Source organism: Triticum urartu, chromosome 1 (assembly GCF_003073215.2).
Source record: "Triticum urartu cultivar G1812 chromosome 1, Tu2.1, whole genome shotgun sequence".
Lineage (NCBI taxonomy): Eukaryota > Viridiplantae > Streptophyta > Magnoliopsida > Poales > Poaceae > Triticum > Triticum urartu.
Window position 1 is genome coordinate 340,703,373 of NC_053022.1, and position 14,635 is coordinate 340,718,007.

Here is a 14,635-nt window from a genome sequence, read left to right on the forward strand (position 1 = left end):
TGCCCACATCACTCCCTGTGGATATTTCTCTACTTCTTTTCCCCGCACATACATCTACTGGCTTCTACGTACTGTATTTGTGATGAGTTTATGTCTCATCAACTAGTCCCAGTAATCTTATTCTAATCACGCTTGTTCAATTTCTTTGCCACAGGGATGCTCATCTCGATTTTGGTGAAACTGCACAAAATGATCCGATGGTCAAAAGGTTGCAAACTTCATTTATTAGGAAGCTCGAATGTTGCCAGCAAATTGAAGCCTGGTCAGGGTTCACGGTTCAAGGGCTAGGGACTGCATGGATCATTTTTTTCTTTAGCTGCCTCTGTTCCAAAATAAGTGTCAACTTTAGTAGTAGTACAACTTTGTACTAAAGTTTGCACAAAGTTGAGAAACTTATTTTGGAACGGAGGGAGTACATATTTGCTATGATCTGTCAATCATTGAGATGCAATAGCACGCATGTTAGTCTCCTTTGTATTTGAGGAAATGTTGCAACGGGCAACCTTGGATGCAAGATACATGTAACAGAAGCTGGAAGCTTCATAGCATTGTACAAATTTATCTCGCTGATAAATTACAATATGTACTATACTAGTACTTCCTCCGTTCCTAAATATAAGTCTTTGTAGAGATTTCACCATGAACCACATGCGGATGTATATAGATGCATCTTAAGTGTAGATTCATTCATTTTGTTCCGTATGTAGTGGAATCTCTACACAGACTTATATGTACCAGTAATAGCTAGCCCCCACTACTAGGAATTCTCTATCCTCTCCTTGAGCCACGTCATCAAAATTGATGTAGCCGTTAGATGAAGTAAATCAGTCCATAATAGCCGCCTGATCTTGACGTTGAGAGGCTCCGCACTAAGCCACATGCAAGCATGCAGAAATACCGTGCCACATGCATGTGAGTGGGTTTTAAATCACATCAACATGTCTGCATGCAAGCATGCACTGGTAGCATGCATGTAAGTGAGCTTTTAAGTCCCATTAACATGTCAAAAAGAAAAATATAATCCCATTATGCAGTAGGAGTTTAGGAGTTGGCTGATCTTTTTTCCTTACGTGGGATGATCTAAATGATGATGGGAGTTTATTTAGTTTGGCTACCACATTTGTCATGCGGTTATAGAGTTTTTTTGTTCTTTGAATTTGATAATTTTGCGCAGAGAGATATACCGCTGTTCTGCACCAACGCGTGGGGACTCATCTAGTAATATTTAGGAACGGAGGGAGTACTATGTAAAGAGTTAGGTGTCGCACGGTGATAGTAGTGTGAGGTGGGCCATGTAATCACTGAGCCTGCGTGTTTTCACTACTCTTGCATGCCTCCGCTGTAAGAATGGAGAAAATTGTAATCTAGTAGTAGTAGTATACCTCCTTTCGCCGAAAGCGTGGGACATCCAGCAGTCCTACCACCTCAGTAATAAAGACCAATGAGCCGTCAAATCACATAGACCCAGCAGTAAGTTGGACGGATGAAGCAACCATCACTCTTGCGCCAGTGAGAGGTCGCGTCCGCTTTGCCCGGGCATGAATGCGACACTGATTCTTTGGAGCGGCGCTGACCATTTCGGGCAGGAAGCGCGCGCGGGCGATGGAGGGGCTTTGGGTGGGTCAGGCTGGTCAGGAGCGGGCGTGGCAGCTGTCTGCATGTCCCTACCAGACAAGCCCGGAAACGAGAGGATGCACCGACTCTCGCGGCTAAAATCGTACACTACAGAACATCTCTCTGTAGGAGTAGGTCGATCTGTCGCTCTCTCTAACACACACATGGTGCTAAACACACACACACACACATGCACACGCACGCACCTTGGTCCCGTTGCACCTTCTAACGTGACTTATTACACCTAGACGGAGGGAGTAGTAAGTATATGAGATACGGTGGCACACTGACTTAAGTCGAATACAAGTGGCCAAAATTTGTGTGCATGTTATAATAAGGATTCACTTAAAATAGTACGTGAGCGAATAGAGGGATCAATTGGACAGTGTTCCCGAGCAGTAGCGAGATGTGTGGGGTAAGATACACCACTGGCGCTTTTAATTTTTCTTATTAATTTGTTTGTTTCACCCTCTGACTGGTGGGACCCAACGTACTACGTGGAGAGAGGTAAGGTGACTAAGGCTGCATTATTTCTGCACCACTGTGGATAGTCTTACCACCAAAGCCACATGACATGATTATGATTGAAATCCCAATGACTCCCACACACACAAAAAACACACGGCATGCTTGTCACACGAATGCAGGAATGTATAAAAGGTTCTTTCCCTCTTGTTGAACATAACGGGAGGGTTGTGTAGCTGGTTAGCTTGTTCGCTCACTCTCTCGCCCTCTACCACTGGAGCCTCAGCGCTTGTAGTTGCTCTCTTCACACTCTCTCGCCCTCTCCAGATCTAAACAAGACTCGTTGGCCTCTCTCACCCCTCACTGCTGCTCAAAGAGCCGGCAGGATCCGCCCGCCGGGAAGGGAAGGAGGTTTAACGCTCTCGCCGTCGGTGAGGGACTACCGGCGCAGCTGTTCACTTTCCACCCAGCGGCGGCGCGGGAGGGCCTCCGACCCCTTCTTCTTCGTCGCCGTCCCGTTGCCCACCGAACCACGCCCCAAGAACCTTAAGGTATAATTTACTTACTCCACATGCATTGCTCTAGCTGGATGTATACCATGAATCTAGGACGTGGTTCAAAGAGGAAAGGAGTGGGGGAAAGTAGTGGGAAAAGTTGTATATAGCATGAACCTAGGACGTGGTTCAAAGAGGAAATGAAGGGGGAAAGTTGTATAGCATTAATCTAGGATGTGGTTCAAAGAGGAAAGGAATGGGGGAAAGTAGTGGGGAAAGTTGTATCGCATAAATCTAGGACGTGGTTCAAAGAGGAAAGGAAGGGGCGAAAGTACTAGTTCAAAAAGGAAAGGAAGGGACAAGGCTGTAGAGTTTGAGCAGGACTAGATTTGCTGCGCCCACATAGGGAAAGGCGTCTAAAGATAACAAAACTGGGACCAACACAAATATGCTCCTTGGTTGCTTGTTCTTTGTTGCAACAGACTGTCCATGACCACAGTACATCGGTAGATGCACATGGTGTTGGTGCGTCCACTGTCCCCTGCAACTCATTAGCTGTTGTTAATCTAAGGCCCTGTTTGGTTAAAAACTCCCTAGTCCCTACCTGCTGGGTTCCAGGGACTAAACATGGACTAGAGGTTATTAAATGACATGCTAAAATACCATGTTACCCCTAGTAATGAACTAATAGAGACAAGGTGCGATGCGTGGCAGGGGCAACTATTGGAAAAAGTCCCAAAAAGACTCCCTCGGGGTCTTCTTTCTTTAGTCCCAAATGCCCACTTTTAGTCCCTAAAAGTCCCTCCTCTTTGGTTTAGATGGGACTGACACGGAGTTTTTTAGTCCCTACACCAAAATGTCCCTGTAAACAAACACCCTCTAATAATGCCGCTGGAAAATTGATGCAATGCCACAGTTAAAAGCAAGTTACATGTTTAACGAATTTTATTGTTAATATAATCTCTATGTTAATATTAATCAATGCCACCATTTGAGAAATGCTACTGTCTTGCTTTCTTTCCCATTTAGATAAGGTAGATGCTTCTTTTTGTTGGCTTCTGTGTCATCCACCGTTATTGACCACTAATTGTTTCCTTTGCACCTCTGTGTAAACAGGGTTATCTGCTTCACCTCGTTGCCATTGTGACCTTTAGTTGCAGTACACAAAACACTTTTGTTTAAGAGTGTTTTGTGCAGTTCAACCAAAATGTCACACCGACAATGTTGCTTGATTGCTTGATCTTAGTGGAATTGCACAAGAGGAGATCTTTGTTCCTATCCGTTAAGGCGAATTTGGTTCAGATCTTCTTGTGAGTTGTTTGAATTCCGCATCATGAGAGGTCAGTACTAGCCTTCTTTCACATGATTCTGCAGTGTGCATTCATATGTTGTGCTACTTGTATGATAATGTTACTTGATTTTAGTGAACTGCACAAATGGAGACAAGACTTCCAATCTGTATGTGCACCGTAATATCCCATTGAGGTAAGATAAGGATATTTCACAACTGCTGGCCTGTATTTTGCCACTTTCATCAGAAAATTAAGTTTAGTACTATACTTGTGCTCCCTAATTGACATGCCAAATCTTACATTGAAGGCGAAGCTTGTTTGTTATTGAACCAAGTGATGAAGGGGAAGAACAAGGGGAAGAAAAACAAAAATCAACTCTCGGTGCTGTCATGAAAAAGTGGTATTGTCCTTGAGAAGTGCTTCATCTGTGCTGTTTTAAATATTTTCTTTCCTTTTTCTCGAGCAAACAGTGATGCTAGCATTTAGTAGTCCTCTTGTCTTTGCACAACAGGTTCATCTTCCTCTGAAGAAGAATATGGAGTACGTGAAGTGACTAGTTCCGATTATGCCAGGATGAAGAAGCCCTGTCTAACTTATCATCAGAAGGAGCAGTTGAAGGATGGTTACATTACTCCCCACAAGACCAAACTAACTTCAGCTCAGAAGGACTGACAAAATCTCCATTTTTTGCTGTGATGCGCGAGTACAATGTTGTTCTAGGATTCTTTCTGATGAGTTCCATTTATCTAAAAGTGTGCTCTACATGGACCATGTATGTGCCTTTTGAAACTGTCAATTCATAGTACAGTTTGCTCTATACTAATCACTTTTTTGTATTTGTGCAAACAGGGGTGCTCAACTTGATTTCAATGGGAACTGCACAAAATGTTCATGAATACATCGAATCATTCATTTCCACCACAAGAAAGGAGGTGCCGATAAGTTCAAGGCATTGCAACATATAAGGGCGAAATCATACAAGCTATGTGCAAATTTGGTTGATTTTGGTGGAACTACACAAAAAGAACAGCTGGTTTATTTAGCACGAGGTGCCATGTCAATGTCTGAACTGATGGCAAACCCTGCCCATTCCACAATCGTAGGCATTTGATATTTTGGAATGGGACAACCATGTCAAATTTTGCTCATTGATTTTAGCAAGACATGCGTTTGATATTTTCGAATGGGACGCCCTTGCTGTCAGCAGCGTCAATCAATTTTTTCTTTATTCATTAGTTGTGAAGTAAATATTGCCTCTGACTTGTGAGTCGCTGAGATGCATAATCATCGATTGTTTTGAATGTTCTCTATGAATTGCCAGGCCTGTGTGTTTGATTGCAATGTACAGAAACGCTAAAAACCTGCTCAAACTCTTTGTACTCCTTCTGTTCCTTTTTACTTCGCACATTGTGAAAGTGCATACTTTTTTGTATAAGATTGGTCAAAGTAGAGATAATTTGACTGCAGACAAAACTTGTATGCAGACTAGAAAGGGATGGAGGGAGTACATGTGAAACTGCTGCAAGCGAGGTGATCACCCTGGGAATAATGCTAGTACATATTGTTTTGCATGTTCATCCAATGCCAGTGATACAGGAATTCGAGCTAATCTAAATAAATTCATTCATACACGGTCGGATTTCATATAAACATGCCAGATTTCATTACATTTCATACATTCTTCAACTAAAAAGGGGTGCGCTGGAGGTATAATTAATTAACTGAAGCTACCCACCTGTGTCCCGCTGAGCCGAACAGAAGCTTCAGTGACTTAACTGCAGGTGCAATTATGTAACTGACATGTGGCCTGTTGGGCCCACATGTTAGTCAGCCAACTGCACCAGCAGTTAAGTAGAAGCAGCGTTATTCTCCAGCAGAACTCCCCAACTCCACGTCGCCGCCAAGAAGCTAACCGGCTGTCAATGGTCAACCCGCCTAGCTTGGCTTCAACAGGAGGGTAGCAGCGGTGGCCTTACTTGGACCCGAGCGGCGACGACCTACCGTGTTCTACTCTTCCTCGTTTTCTGTGTGGTGCGGCCTCGTTGGCAGTGGGGCGGGGCCTCGGCGGAGCCGGCGATGTCCTCTGTATCATTGCCGGCGGGCGGCGCCTCAGCGGAGCAATGGAAATCCTCCCCCGCGTTGTCGGCAGGGTGGGGTCTCGGCTGAGCCGGCGATGTCCTCTGCCTCGTTGTTGGCGGGGCGGTGCCTCGGCGGAGCCGGCGGTGTCCTCTGCCTCATTGTTGGCGCCGCCGGGCCTCGTCGACGCCAGCGGAGCAGGGACTCGTCGGAGCTGGCATTGTCCTCTGCCTCGTCCTCGGTCTCGCCAAACAGTGCCTCGCCCGCTTCATCGCCCTCTTTGCTAGCCTCTTTGTAGGCGGCTACAGCCTCTGCCACCCGCATGTGCTCCCACCAGCACTCGAGGCGGCCCTTGCGGGCGGAGCGGTATGAGTCGAGCAGCGCCTCCTGCTCCGCCCGCTCCACGGCGATCTGCTCCTCCGCCTACAGATGCTCCTGGAGGAGATGGTGGTTGTAGGCGGCGTCGGCCTGCGCCTCCCGGAACTGCTCCTGACGCGTCTGCCTCACACTGTCCATATATTGGGCACGGGCCTCGCCGATGGTCATGGTGCAATGCACCAGCGAGGATGGCGCGGAGGAGGGGGTTGGCGCCGGATCGTCGACTACCATGTTCTCCTTTGGGACATCGTCGTCCTCCGGCTGCCTGCCGGCCAGCCGGTCGGCAGCAATGGCTGCCATCTCCTTGTGGTCCGTCGTCCACCCGTCCCAAAGAGCGTTGGAGCACGAGGAAGCCATGGTGGGCAGTAGTGGTGTGGACAGGAGAAAGGGAACGGATGCGGATGACTGCGGCTATGGCCGGCACAGCTGTTTATATAGCAATGGTGGGCGGGCGGAGGGACGGACGTGTGGCGCCAGAGTAGCTGCCTCGGCAACCGCGTATCATTAATGTGGGCGGCAGATGGACGGATAGACGACACTTGTGTCATTTGAAGGCGGAGCAATCGCCTGCACCGGGAAGCGGGGCGGGCGACACTGACTGTTTCGGGCGGAAAGCGCGCGCGGGCGAGGAGATGACTTTACTTGGAGAGGATGACAATGGGGACCCACCAGATCCATAGCCTACGTACGCAAGTGCCTCCTTATTATATATATATATGTATAAAACTATACTCCCTTCGTCTAGGTGAATAAGTCATATTAGAAGGTGCATCACGACCTAGGTGCAAGCAGATTGGTGGAAAAGAAGAATATTTCTCTCTTCTAAACACAACATTTAATCACAGCAGTTAAGAGGATGCCTTATTAGCTACCCATGCAGGCCATCGTAATTCATAGCATGCAAAGCGCTTTTATTTCTTGCCTAATAACCGCATGGACGTGCTGCATGCATTGGTCCTTGCCCAAGCAAAAAAAAGGGAGGAAAGGGGTTTCCACGGGAGACAACGAGACAAAGGTGGAAGCGCTCGCTGGAGTTATTTATTTTTGCTTCCCCTTGGTTTCCTGACATCACGGTCCCACACCATTGTCAACCTATGTAGTACTAGTCAATAAACAAGAGAATTGCACAAGAAGCGGCCGACAGCTGGGACCAGGCAGCTCGAGCAGTATTTGTGTTTTTGAGGTGTGAGCACTGCAGAGTTTTTCGATATTTAGCCTAGATATTATTTTTTCTCCCCTGAACAACAACGAAAACATCGCTGCAGGTATTAACTGGGCGGGATGTGGCCCGTCTAGCCCAGGCCAGATATCCAGCCCAGATAGTAATTTTTTTCAAGCTGAAAATGGCTAGCCCAGCTATACTTTTTTTAGGAATACCCAGGCAAGGTCAAGTTCTTATTCTCCGCCCCGCTGGGCTGCAAATCTTTCCTAGGAGGGTTGCATTAGGCTTAACAAGAAAATGGGCTTTAAGAAATACTAAATGGGATGTAATTATAAAAACTGGGCAGTAACTATAAAAAAATGCACCAAACACGTGATTACTTTATAAAATATTATTTTCAGATATTGAAAATTTTAATTTCATTAATTGTTGCGAGCACAATGTTTCGTTAGATTTTTACGTAATATAAATTTATATTGAAATTGTATTTAATCTGACTAGAAATTTCGGGATAAAAATATTTCGGATCCCATCAAAATGTGGGAAATTTTATTGAATTCTGTTTTGAACGGTTGGTTGAAATGGGCTGTACTTTTAAGAAACTCTAAATGGGCTGTAGTAAATTTCACTAGAATTCAAAAATGGGCTACACATTCTTACAAATCTCAAATGGGCTATAAGTTCTCTGCCACACACTTCTGGCCTTACTAAGTTGACGCGTATGCAAGGCTTTGTCAACTTATAGTCAACACACGGTTCTAGTAGCAGTGGCCTTTGGATGTCCATCCAACGGATGCCGTGCTTCTTCTTTAATCTCGGATATTCTAGCTTCACCCGCCCAAAAAATGATTCCTCCCCCTGACATCTGGGGCACACCGTTTCGGAAGCTGACCTGTGGGCCTACTAAGTTGACGTACCAAGGGCTTTGTCAACTTAGTCAATATAAACGATTCTAGCTGCAGTGACCGTACGATGTCCATCCAACGGCCGTAGTGCTTCTTCAACCTCTGGTCTTCTTGCTCCAGCCGCCCAAAGCAGCGCCGGTCGTGCCGCCTGCTCCTGCCTCCCGTGGCCGGCTGTGCTGCCGTGGAGGCCTCACCGCCCCCTACTATTCCCACCGCTGGCCAGGCCCTGCGGCGACGGCAGCCTCACACCGCAGCTGAACAAGTGAACCCTCATACTCCTCTCCGCGTGGGCATCCACTGCTGCGTCTTCACCGGCTCCGTGTCGTCCCCTTCCTAGGCCTCGCCATCGTCCACCGCCCTGGTGCTCTCGGCGCGGCGTGGTCAACGTGGAAGGAACGACTTCCATCGGACGTGGAGTGTATGTGGAGAGGCTGACAGCTGGGTCCACGGCGGCAGCAAGGAAGTGCCTCCTTATTACGCGGAAAATAATGATTCCTCCACCTGACAGCAGGGACCCACCGGATGGGCCACCAGTATTTTGCGAAAAAAATCGTTTCCCCCTGACTGCTAGGACCCACCGGACGGGCCACTGTATTTCGCGAAAAAACGTCCCCCCCGCTGTCAGCTCGGACCCAACGGAAGTGCCTCCTTATTACGCACAAAAAAATGAATACTCCCCCGGCTAGCTGGGACCCACCTTGCTGGGAGGCTGACTTGTGGGCCAACTAAGTTGACGGGGACGAAGGGCTTTGTCAACTTACTCAATATGAATGATTCTAGCTCCAGTGACCGTACGATGTCCATCCAACGGTCGGAGTGCTTCTTCAACCTCTGGTCTTCTTGCTCCAGCCGCCCAAAGCAGCGCCGGCCGTGCCGCATGCTCCTGCCTCCCGTGCCCGGCTGTGCTGCCGCAGAGGCCTCACCGCCCCCTACTATTCCCACCACTGGCCAGGCCCTGCGGCAACGGCAGCCTCACACCGCAGCCGAACCAGTGAACCCTCGTAGTCCTCTCCGCGCGGGCTACCACTGCCACATCGTCCCCTTCCTAGGCCTCGCCATCGTCCACCGCCGTGGTGCTCTCCGGGCGGCGTGGTCAACGTGACTTCCATCGGAAGAGTACTATACGTGGAGAGGCTGACAGCTGGGTCCACGGCCACAACACAGTTTTTTTGTGATTTGCCAAGTAAGTCGCTTTGTCAGGCCTGTTGGGCTGCAAATCTTTCAAGACGAGGAGAGCTTTCATTCGGCTGGCCGAGAAAATGGCCCATCAGTAATGAGAAATGGGCCGTACATTTTTAAAACACATGAAACCGGCAATTAGTTTCAAATATCTTTTTTTTCATTTCAAGATTTTAAATTACATTAATTTTTATGCGTGGAGAATTTGTTGGATTTTATATTGATATACATTTATTTTTAAAATCAGTTTGAATGTGAGTCGAAATTTCGGGATTAAAAACAGTTCGGACCGCATCGAAATATGCAAATCAGTTTTAACCGTTGCCACAATATGGGATGTAATGCTAACAAAAAGAATATGGGCTCCAAAAAAAATCCTTAAGAATTAGCAAATGGGCTGTAAATTATTAGAAATAATGGTAGATGGGCTGTATGCTGTTTTCCACAGATTTGAGGCTTTCCTAAAAGAAAGGTTGACACACAACCACTGACTGTTGGATGTCCATCCAGCGACCATCGTGCTTCTTCAATCTCTGCTCTTCCTGCTCCAGCCGCTCAAACAAGGGCCGGCGGGACTGCCTGCTCCCTCCTCCTCGCGGCCGGCTGTGCTGCCGCGCAGGCCTCACCGCCCGACCGTACTCCCATCGTTGGCCTAGCCATCCCTCTACTCACCCATACCTGCTGTTATTCTCCGGTGACGGCAGACGAACCAGTAAACCCTCGTACAATCGTACTCCCCTCCGCGTGGGAAACAACTGCCGAGTCTTCCCTGCCTCCGTGTCGTCCCCTTCCTAGGCCTCGCCATCGTCCACCGCCCTGGTGCTCTCGGCGCGGCGTGGTCAACATGGTCAAGGAACGACTTCCATCGGACGTGGACTGTACGTGGAGAGGCTGACAGCTGGGTCCACGGCTGCAGCAAGGAAGTGCCTCCTTATTATGTGGAAAATAATGATTCCTCCACCCGACAGCTGGGACCCACCGGACGGGCCACTGTATTTCACGAAAAAACGTTTCCCCCTGACTGCTGGGACCCACCAGCTACATCTTCGCACGCAAGGAAGTGCGTCCGGGCAAAAAAAAAACGATTCGCCCCCTGACTGCTGGGACCCACCAGTTACATCTTCGCAGGCAAGGAAATGCCTGACAGTCGGGACCCACCTAGTCGAAGCGTACGTAGCGTGTCATTCTGGTCGCGAATGTGTACGTACATACTGGTCGATGTAGAGGCGCGCACGTGTCATAGTAGAGGCGCGCACGTGTCGTAGTAGAGGCGCGCACGTAGCATGTACACGTACGTACAGCGTCTAGGGTGCAAGAAAGAAAATACGACCACATATGTGTACATACGGGCGGGGTCTCGAATGCCTACTCGCGCATACGTACGGCCAGGGCTCGTGTACATTGCTGGGTCGGAACGGAGAAACAGCGTCGTCGTCGTGTTCATGGGGAGGCAACGGAATGCGTCATGTTCATCGGGAGGGCTTGGACGGAACAGACGATCGAAACGAGGCCTGGCGTACCGCAGAACGGAGGAAATGGCCTTGTGTTCGACCGGCCACGTTCGAAACGGGATCCTGTTCATCGGGAGGGGTCTGGCGTACTGCAAAATGGAGGAAATGGACCTCCTATGGTCGAAACGGGGGTCCTGTTGATCGGGAGGGGTGTGGCGTACCGCAAAACGGACGAAACGGACTTGTGTTGGAGCGCTACGGTCGAAACGGGGGTCCTGTTCATCGGGAGGGGTGTGGCGTACCGCAAAACGGGACTCCACGGGATACGGTTCATCTCCACCGCCGACCCCCTCCAGCCTCCACGAGCTACTGTTCATCCACCGTCGACCTCCTCCAGCCTCCACCTGTGACTGTTCATCCACGGGCTCCTGTTCATCCAGCCTCCACCGTGCGCTACTCCACCGGCTACTGTTCAACCACCCCTCTCCACGGGCTCCTGTTCAACCACCCCTCCACGGGCTACTGTTCATCCTGCCCTCCACCATCTACTGTTCATCCTGCCCTCCACGGGGTGGTCCTGTTCATCCAGCCCTCCACGGGGTCCTGTTCATCCAGCCCCAACCGGCTCGATCGATCGGGGTCCTGTTCATCCAGAGGCAACACCACGGGGTCTTGTTCATCCACCCCCACCGGGAACTGTTCATCCAATCCCCCCCGCAACGCTCACCGTTCATCCCATCGATCGGCTTCAGTTAGCAGCAGTAGCGAAGGAATCGCTCGATCGGGTTCAGTTAACAGCCATCGATCGATCGCTCGGGTTCAGTAACGCGTAGCCTGCAGTGCAATCGCTCGGGTTCAGTTAGAGCCCAATGCCTCGCTCGGGTTCAGTTAGAGCCAACGCCTGCACACACGCGCGTACGTGTCCGAGAGAAACGTGCATCGCTCAGCCCCCGACCTCCCACCGTAACCGGGAACTCCCCGAAATTTTCCTCCCCCTCGCTTCTACCACGGTTTTTTCTGTCATGGACGGCCCAGAGAATGTCATGCAGCTGCGTCTCCGGCCCGCCCAGGACGAAAAGCCCATTTTCTGTCATGATTTTTTGTCATAGAAGTAGGAGCCCACCACATCTATGATGATACCGGGTTTTGTCACAATTATCGTCATAGAAGTGCCATATGTATGATAGAAAAAAATTTTGTTCGGCCCAAAATGTCACAGATGTGTCTTTCTTTCTAGTGAGTGGTGTCCACGTACCCTCGTAGACCGAAAGCGGAAGCGTTAGCACAACATGGTTGATGTAGTCGTACGTTTTCACGATCCGACCGATCAAGTACCGAACGTACGACACCTCCGAGTTCAGCACACGTTCAGCCCGATGACGTCCCTCGAACTCCGATCCAGCCGAGTGTTGAGGAGAGTTTCGTTAGCACGACGGCATGGTGACGATGTTGATGTTCTACCGACGCAGGGCTTCGCCTAAGCACCGCTATAGTATTATCGAGGTGGACTATGGTGGAGGGGGGCACCGCACACGGCTAAGAGATCAATGATCAATTGTTTTGTCTCTAGGGTGCCCCCTGCCCCTGTATATAAAGGAGCAAGGGGGGGGGGTGCGGCCGGCCAGGGGAGAGAGCGCACCGGAGGAGTCCTACTCCCACCGGGAGTAGGACTCCCCTCCTTTTTCCTAGTTGGATTAGTACTTGGGGGGAAGGAGGAGAGAGGGGAAAGGAAAGGGGGGGCGCCGCCCCTCCTTGTCCAATTCGTACTTGGGGGGGGGGAGGGGCGCGCGGCTGCCCCTTGGCCGCCTCTCCTCTTCCTCCCCTTGGGCCCATAAGGCCCAATAGCCTCCGGGGGGTTTCGGTAACCCCTTCGGTACTCCGGTAAAATCACTATTTCACCCAGAACACTTCCGATATCCAAACATAGGCTTACAATATATCAATCTTCATGTCTCGACCATTTCGAGACTCCTCGTCATGTCCGTGATCACATCCGGGACTCCGAACAACCTTTGGTACATCAAAACATATAAACTCATAATATAACTGTCATCGTAATGTTAAGCGTGCGGACCCTACGGGTTCGAGAACTATGTAGACATGACCCAGACACGTCTTCGGTCAATAACCAATAGCAGAACCTGGATGCTCATATTGGCTCCTACATATTCTACGAAGATCTTTATCGGTCAGACCGATAACAACATACGTTGTTCCCTTTGTCATCGGTATGTTACTTGCCCGAGATTCGATCGTCGGTATCTCTATACCTAGTTCAATCTCGTTACTAGCAAGTCTCTTTACTCGTTCCGTAATACATCATCCCGCAACTAATTCATTAGTTGCAATGCTTGCAAGGCTTAAGTGATGTGCATTACCGAGAGGGCCCAGAGATACCTCTCCGTCAATCGGAGTGACAAATCCTAATCTCGAAGTTCGCCAACCCAACAAGTACCTTCGGAGACACCTGTAGAGCACCTTTATAATCACCAAGTTACGTTGTCACGTTTGGTAGCACACAAAGTGTTCCTCCGGTAAACGGGAGTTGCATAATCTCATAGTCATAGGAACATGTATAAGTCATGAAGAAAGCAATAGCAACAAACTAAACGATCGTGTGCTAAGCTAACGGAATGGGTCATGTCAATCACATGATTCTCCCAATGATGTGATCCCGTTAATCAAATGATAACCATGTCAATGGCTAGGAAACTTAACCATCTTTGATCAATGAGCTAGTCAAGTAGAGGCATACTAGTGACACTCTGTTTGTCTATGTATTCACACATGTATTATGTTTCCGGTTAATACAATTCTAGCATGAATAATAAACATTTATCATAATATAAGGAAATAAATAGTAACTTATTATTGCCTCTAGGGCATATTTCCTTCAAAAGCTATCATCAATAGGTAGTGGGTCATCAAGAACATTCTCTGACCTAGACAAGTTGTCTGCAACGGGGTTCTCAGCTCCCTTTCTATCAATAATATGCACTAGAGTCAATAATCTAGATTACACAGTAATGATTCTAACACCCATGGAGGCTTGGTGCTGATCATGTTTTGCTCGTGGAAGAGGCTTAGTCAACGGGTCTGCAACATTCAGATCCGTATGTATCTTGCAAATTTCTATGTCTCCCACCTGGACTAGATCCCGGATGGAATTGAAGCGTCTCTTGATGTGCTTGGTTCTCTTGTGAAATATGGATTCCTTCGCCAAGGCAATTGCACCAGTATTGGCACGGAAGATTTTCATTGGACCCGATGCACTAGGTATGACACCTAGATCGGATATGAACTCCTTCATCCAGACTCCTTCATTTGCTGCTTCCAAAGCAGCTATGTACTCCGCTTCACATGTAGATCCCGCCACGATGCTTTGTTTAGAACTGCACCAACTGACATCTCCTCCGTTCAATGTAAACACGTATCCGGTTTGCGATTTAGAATCATCCGGATTAGTGTCAAAGCTTGCATCAATGTAACCATTTACGATGAGCTCTTTGTCACCTCCATAAACGAGAAACATATCCTTAGTCCTTTTCAGGTACTTCAGGATGTTCTAGACCGCTGTCCAGTGATCCACTCCTGGATTACTTTGGTACCTCCCTGCTAG